The following is a 7,867-nucleotide window of genomic DNA, read 5'->3' on the forward strand; positions in this document are numbered from 1 at the left end:
GCTGGCCCCGCAGCAGACCCAGAGGGAGGGCAAGCACCCCTGACTTAAGAAGATAATCCGACAAAAATATTCTTTGATGTTTTGGCAGATATTAAAATGCACATAAACATATTCTTTGATATAAATACTACCTTTCATTGGTATCCATGGAGTGTCGGTTCTATCAGTGAGTAAAATACGTTTGGGGGAAAGGAACCTGGAGAGCTTGGTTTCGTGCTCTGAGAAAGAGCTTTTCTGTAGTTTTGCCGGCCTGGTTTCCCTCCAAAAATGACGCTGGTTCAGACAGCCACCTGGGAGCTCACGGGCTCTCAAAGCCTTGCCACCAGCCCCGGCCTCTCTCCCGAGGTGAGTGCACGCCTCCCCCCCACCTAGCCGACCGTCCAGCAGCTCCCCACACTGCACAGGGAGTGGTCTCATTCGTTTCCCGGCTGCCGTACACGTCACCACCAACTTGGTGGCCTAAAGACAGAGAAGCGCAGTCTCTCCTGGCTGTGGAGGCCAGCCGTCTAAGGGCAAGGTCACACCCCCTCTCAGGCTCCAGGGAGAGTCCTCCCTTGCCTCTTCCAGCCTCCGGCACCCAGGCAGCCCCAGGCTTGTGCTGTAGGAATCCAGTCTCTGCTTCCACCTTCCCGGGCCTTCTCCCCTCCCCGCTGTGTCTCAAATCTCCCTCCGCCTTTCTCTTATAAGAACAGCCGTCGTTGGATTTAGGGCCTACCCAAACCACTGTTCAGCTCACTACATACTCCACTGTGCTCCATCCACACCAGTTTTTCCTACCGCCCCTGTCTGTGTAGGGGTGCCCATGTTCCCAACATAGACCCGGGTAGTCGTTCCAGACCCACCTGCTATTCCTCCTCATATCCAGCCAGTCACCAAGGGCTGTCAGTGACGTCCTGAGAGCTTGGGAACCCATCCTCTCCCCTTGCCTGCCTCTGCACCCTCACTGGCCTTCATGCTGTTCCCCAACTCTCACCCCAGGGCCTTTGCACGCACTCTTGCCGCTTTCTGGATGGCGCTGCCCCTCGGGCTTCACAGGCAGGCTCACTCTTTTCAACGTCCTCAGCTCAAGTGGGAGGGCTTCCCCTCCCACCTGCCCCACCTGCCTGCCAGCGCCTCTATCCCATCGCCCTGCTCTCTTCTTCCCGAACTCTTTCCAACCACCTCGTATTTTCTTTTTTTTTTTTTAATAGATTTGTTATTGCCTATCTCCCTCCACACCCACCCCCCATTCTCTGTCCCCCGGCCACACACACACACACACACACACACACACACACACACACACACACGATACGCTCCATGAGGTCCGAGTCCTGCCTATTTGTTCTCCTGTGTCTCCAGTCTGAAGAGCAGGGACTAGCATGGAGCAAGCGTTTAATAAAAACCTACTGAACAGATGACTGATGCTTCCGTGCCTGCTTTTCTTTTCGCTGTTGGTTCAGACAATGGCATGGCCTTTACGTGTCTCGGGTCAAATCTGATCACACTTCCCTTGGGCTGAAAAGCACTCCCGAGCCCCACAGGATTGCCCTGGATCCTTGGTGTGACATTCAAGGCCTCAGCTGCACCCCCCCGCACCCCCCCCACCCCCGCTTCCCCGAACACTTCCTCAAATGCCCATGGCCCTGGCGCCGTGCCTTAGCACCGATGTCCCCTCTTCTGGTGTCTTCTTCCTCTTCTTTCAGCTGGGATTCTGACGCGGTTCTTCATTCAAAGCCCAGTTTCTACGTCACGGACTCCGGGAAGCCTTGTCTGACTCCTCGCCGCCACCCCCCTGGCACCGCGTGCTTTTATGGCTGCCCTTTTCACACCGTCATGTGTTCCTTGCTCTCTTCGCCGCTTTCTCTATTCGGCTTGACTCCCCGAGAATAACTTCTCTGTGTGGTCAGGGTCTAGCACATCGTGAGCGCCCTGGAACCTGCATCCGTTCCACCGAGCCTACCACTCTCCTGCTGGCCTGGTCCCAGCCCCTCGCTGTCCCAGGCCGGCTCCTGGGAGCTTCACCGGCCTGCTGTTTGTCTGTGGAATGCCTCCCAGCTTTGCCCTCGGGGCATCTTGTCTTGCTAGAATTGCTTGTCTGGCTTCTGACTCACTGAGGTTACCTTAATCCCCTGCATTTATGTGGGCTCAGGTTCCAGTCTCCATCCAGGTCCTTGCCAGCATCTGTTGACCTGCTGCCAGAGGCTCATCTGCGCTTAGCGCAAGTGATAGGTGCTGAAGTCGGGCCATGGGCCACCTCAGAGCCAAGGAGGTGAGTTTCAAAGACTGCAGAGAAGTGAAGCAAAATCACTTCCAACAAGTGTCAAGGTAGCAGCCGTGACTCCATAGTGGTCCTGAGGTTTCCAGAGGTGTGATGAGCGAGGCCAGGTCATAAGAGGCCAGCAGGAGAAGGGTGCTGAAGACATGGAGGCAGAGGGGTGGGTAACCTTCAGCTGTGTGAGGGGAGAAAGAGAGAGATGGAGTCTTCATCTGTTCAGCTGCTATAACAAAGACCCAATGACTGGGCACCTTATAAAATACAGAAATTTATTTCTCACAGTTCTGGAGGCTGGAAGCCCAAGATCGGAAGGCCAGGCCGGTCCGTTTCTGATGAGAACCCTCTCCTAGGTTACAGACTGCTGCTGACTCCTTGTATCCTCGAGTGGCAGAGAGCAGGGAGAGGAAGCAAGCGCTCTTGGGACTCTAACAAGGTCACTAATCCCACTCAGAAGGGCTCCACCCTAGTGAGCCCCAATCACCTAATCCCAATCACCTCCCAAAGACCCACCTCCTGATGCCACCATTTCTGGGGCAGTGTTACAGCATATGAATTGGGGGTGGGGGAGTGTGTGTGACACAAACATTCAGTCCGTAGCAGATGGAGTGGCGGCTCGAGGGCTAGCAGGGCGGAGAGAATTGTGTTGTTGACGTTAGACTAAAGAATCTTCAGCACCGTAGCAAACGCTGCCCATATTCTCACGGGTCCCGCACTGTTTCTGTCACGCCAACTGCCAGTACCTGCACCACTGTTAAATTCTCGGCCCTATGACACTTTGGGCCAGAGAGTTCGTTGTTGGGTGTGGGAAGGATATTGTAGGATACTTAGCAGCATCTGGGCTTCTATCCACTAAGTGTTACCAGTATGCCCTCCCACCCAGTTGTGACCATCAAAATGCCTCCAGACATTGCCAAGTGTCCTCTGGGTGGCAAAATCACCCCCAGTTGAGAACCATTGGTTCAGGGCATGGGAACCCACTTTGGTGAACACTTGGAGGACAGGAAGTGTCTGGGAATAAACAACCCCCACACCCCAGCTCCCTCACCCCTTTGCTGGACTATTTCCCAGGCCTGTGTTCTGTGATTTCCAGGTTGTCCAGTGCTCACGGAGGGACCTGGCTTACCACCGAGCTCCAGCTCGATGACTTTCTCTTCCCCGTGTCACTCCCTCCCGCCCCACCCCTCACCTCCCCTGTCCTCAGTGCCTCGGGTCTGCTTCTAGGGGAATCCACACTAAGACAGTACAACTGAAAGCAGGGGCGAGGCATCAGGGAAAAGAAGGAGGTAAACAAGGAAATGCATAGGGCAAGAAAGCATACAGCAAGGCAAGAATGAGGGGAAGATGTGAAGGGCAGGGAGCTTGTGTTGGGGAGGGAGCTGGGTCGGGGAGCAGGTGCCATGGTTTCCACTCGCCCAGGAAAGAGGGGACCGGGTCAGCTGCTGGAGGCAGGGGAAGAAAAGCTCCTCCCACTGTTTCCAGAGAAGGTGCTGTTCTTCCAGATGTGACCGGCTTGGCTGAAAAACGGATTCCGTGGCCAAACACTTTGGGGGAATTCGCTTACTATGCTTTATAACGTTGGTCAGGGAATTAAATGTTCCGATAAGCTAGCTGTTCAACATGAGACCAGTCTAACTTGTTTTTTTGTTTTTTTTAACCAAATTTATTTAGGAGCCCTTTCTTTCCCTACCTTCCTCCAAAACAAACAAACAGAAAACAAACCCAAATACAAAAAGTAAGTAAATAAAAACCCATTCACATCTCAAAGGACACCTGTCATCTGTGGGACTCCACGAGAGAGTATTCAAGAGCCAGCTTAAAAGAGGGGCGGGGGGTTGGGTAAGGACAGATGAACTTGTCAGTGTGTAGAATTAACACCATTTCCTGTTTTTGTTTTGTTTTATCCAGCAAGATGAACTGCCTTAGGACAAAAGGGCCCACGGACACGCAGCCAGGAGCCAAGAAGGGGAGAAGGTGGAAGGCACCAGGGCGTTGGTGCTGGCCACACGGTGTTGACATTGCAGGCCCGGGGAGTGGCTGTGCCGAGGCCTCGGAGAAGGAAGACGCTGTGGTGTGTCACCAAGGATGGGGCAGTGGGGTTGAAGTCTTGAAGAACAAACAACCGTTTCCTAGGCGGGTAAGAAAGGTGAGGAGACTTCAGGCCAATGGGGTCAAGGGGCAAAGGTGTAGAGGGGCAGAGAAGGCGGCAACTTCCAAACCTGTCCAGAACTTTAGTGACTGGAGCAAAAAAAAAAAAAAAAAAAGGGGGGGGGGAGCAGAGAGAAATGGGGAAGGGGGTCCTGGGGGAAAAACTATAGGGGACATTTTCAATCATGATAAGGCAACAAGGATCCCTGAAAAAGGTTTTATTTATTGGTTTTAGATGTTTCAAAAGAGTTTATTATTATTTTCTGGGTAATCTTCCATGTTGGGGTTTATCTCTCCTCTCTAACTCAAGATAAATTAAAAGCGTATTTTCAGGTAGCAGTGACTTTTTAACACCTGGTGCGCATTTCTGAAGAGTCTGTGGCCAAGGAAAGACCAGGGTCTGCCACAGTCTGTCGCCCCCTTCATCAGTTCTGTGCCAGAAACCCACCTTCTCAGGATGATTTTCCCCAGCATTTCCTAAATCTCCCACTTCCTCTCTTCCGGGCCCTTCCCCATCCGGACCCCGCTCCTTTCCGTCTCCCAGGGACCTGGATCCATCAGCAGCAATCTGCTCTGCTGCCCATCAATTCTCCATCCGTTGGCTTCCTCCCTGGTGGGCTGGACACTCTTCTTCTGTACTGAGTGGCGCTGGCAGGGACCTCCTTCTCTCCTGCTCCCTGTGGCTGCCCCCCTGTCTCTTTCTCTTCTCTGCACATCTGCCGTCTCTTCTTATCTGGTGTTCAGATTTCAGCTTGAATCCATGTTCCACCCTTTTCCTCGGAAACCTCTCTCCACGGTCATCAGTTTGCCAAGTCCAGTTCCCATGGGTCCCTTTCCAAATGTACCTCCCTTGTCCTTTCTGTGGCATGTCACACCTGCATGTCCTCCTTGATACCTTCTCACCTCCTTAGAGGGTGAGTATATAATCTATCTTCCAAACTGGGCCACTGTTTAAAGAGAAAGGGGCGCTAATTAATTATCACGCCAGGCTAACTGTCACAAACCAAGACTCTCCCAGGAAAATGTATGGTCTCTCTCCCTCCCTCTCTTCCAAACCTCCCTCTCCCTTCTCTGGCGGCTCATCCTCAGACTCCTGGATGGGGTCCTTCTCTCCATTACTCCTTCAGGGTGTCCTGGGCCCCCTCTGCTGTCATGTGACACCCTCTCCTTGTGTGACCTTGTCCACCCATGACTCAGTCCCTGGCTGTCTACAGTGTCTCAATTCCTATACCCCAAATACAACCTCCGCGGCTGACCACAAGTCTACCTGGATGTCCCAGAGACAGCTCCACATCTACACCGAAGACCACGCTCGCTATCTTAACCCCAAGCGTGTTCTCTTCCTGTTGTGGATGGTGAAGGTGGGGTGTGCAGGAAGTGGTGGTGAAGAGCATGGGGTCCAAAGCCACGTTCTCACCATGCACATTAGGGTAATTATTTAACACCTCCAAGCCTCAGCTTCCTCACCTGTAAAGTGAAGGGAGAGAAAAGCACCTACCCCGGGAGTCGGTCGTGAGAATTCAATGAGACAGAATGACAGGGGCAGGTGTTTGCAGGGGCCGGATGAGCCGGGCACATCGACGCGGCTCATATCTATCATTTCATGTAACCCAGCCAACTCGAGGAAGTGGCATTATTCTGCCTCGTTTTCAGATGAGGAGCCTGACGCAGGGAAAGGTGAAGTCACTGTCTCTGGGTCAGTGGCAGAATTGGGGGGCCAATTTAGCAAGTCTGGCCCCAGAGACATTTCCCAAGCTCTTCAGTGTTCCCTGTGTGCAAAGTGCACATAATAAGTGCTCAGCAAATTATCGTCACCCTCCATTCAGTCCACCAAACCATCTAGCCAGGAGGAGGCCTATTTTCCTCATCCTCTCTCACTCTACATCTACCAAGTCCTGCCACTAATGCTTAAAATGCTAGGCGCTGTGAATAAAGTTTCCTCCAGCACCACCCTCCCTCACCGTTCCCCCCCCCCCCTGCCCCGCCATGCTGGGTACTTTCGGAGAGTTTACCTACTTAACTATTTTCCTATATTCCTAGTTCATTGCCCAAGATGTCTCAATATTGAGAAGTCAGCTACCAGACAGCAGATGTGAATGGAAAGGCCCAGATCTCTGCCTCTGTTGGAAACGTTTCCTTCCAAACCACCACTCTGCTTGCTTGCTTGAAACCTCGCTGCATTGCCAGGAAATCAAGTCCGGGCCTGCCTGCAGGTGGACGAGAGACTACACAGGGCACAGGTGAACCATCCCAGCTGCGGCCACCCTGACCCACCAGTGTCCAACCAAACCAGCAGCTGACCACAGACACGTGAGTGAACCTGGCCAAGACCAGAAGAACCGCCTAGCTGAGCCCGGAACAAATACACGGTTGTTATTTTCAGCCACTAAACTTTGGGATGGTTTGTTAGGCAGGAAAAGCTAACTGACACACTTAGGTATTGCATTAGTCAGCCCACGCTGCTGTAACAAGAGGCCACAGAATGGGTGACAAACAACAGAAATCTGTTTTCTTGCAGTTGTGGAGGCCAGAATTCCGAGAGCAAGGTCCCGGCAGAGTTGGTTTCTGATGGGGCCTCTCTTCCTGGCTTACAGATGGCATCTCGCTGTGTCCTCACATGACCTTTCCTCTGTGACAGCCCAGGAGAAAGGTTTCTGTCTCTTCCTCTTCTTATGAGAACAGCAATCCTACCCAATTAGGGCCCCATCCTTATAACCTCATTCGACGTTAATTACCTCCTTAAGGGTCCTATCTCCAAATGCAGTCACGCGGGGGTTTCGGCTTCAACATATGAAGTTGGGGTCCACACCATTCAGGCGATAGCAGGTATTAGTCAAGTGGAAGTAGAAGCCACGAGAGCTGTTACTGTCACTTGAAGAAGGGTGAGGGCAGAGGAGACCCACAAGCTAAGGACAAACTCAGGGGACCAGTAGCATCCCTGGGCAAGGAACGGGGTGGGGGTGATAAGGAGACATTGAAGCTAAGCTGCCCACCATTTCACAAAGGAGAAAGTGACTCACAAAGTCAAGTGCAGGAGGCAGAAGTCAGAGACCAAGCAGTGCCCGTGGTCGTGGCCAGGTCCTCGGTGAACCCTGACACATGTCACAACCATGGTAGGACCGGAAGCCACATGGCAGGGCTGGGAAACTAAAGAGAAATAAGGAAGGAGTGAGCGGACAAGAGTACTTCTGAGAAGTTTGGATGAGAAGGGACGAGAGGAATGGGGAACACAGACACAAGAAGAGGTATTTTAGGATGGGAGTGGGGGCTTGTACATCTTTATAGGCGGAGAGGAATGAGCAGCGAGCAGGAAGAGGTTCGTGATAATGGAACAAGGTTTGGAGGAAGCAGAGGGGGAGGTGGCAATAACCAGCCTTTGCTAGCATTTGCTACAAGCCAGGCCTGTGCCCAGCTCTCTCGTTTAATCTTTCCATCAATTCTATGAGGTAAAGGCAAATATTATCC

General features: G+C 52.6%; 1 long non-coding RNA gene across 1 annotated transcript; it reads left to right on the forward strand.

Annotated features, from left to right (window-relative positions):
- The first annotated feature begins 2,455 nt into the window (after window positions 1-2,455).
- LOC114234083 (uncharacterized) lies at window positions 2,456-6,760 on the forward strand. Its single transcript, XR_003620277.2, has 3 exons — window positions 2,456-2,690; window positions 4,163-4,400; window positions 6,443-6,760. It is a non-coding gene; the product is annotated as an uncharacterized LOC114234083 (long non-coding RNA).
- The last annotated feature ends 1,107 nt before the right edge of the window (window positions 6,761-7,867 follow it).

Source organism: Eptesicus fuscus, chromosome 19, assembly GCF_027574615.1.
Source record: "Eptesicus fuscus isolate TK198812 chromosome 19, DD_ASM_mEF_20220401, whole genome shotgun sequence".
In the NCBI taxonomy this organism is placed as follows: domain Eukaryota; kingdom Metazoa; phylum Chordata; class Mammalia; order Chiroptera; family Vespertilionidae; genus Eptesicus; species Eptesicus fuscus.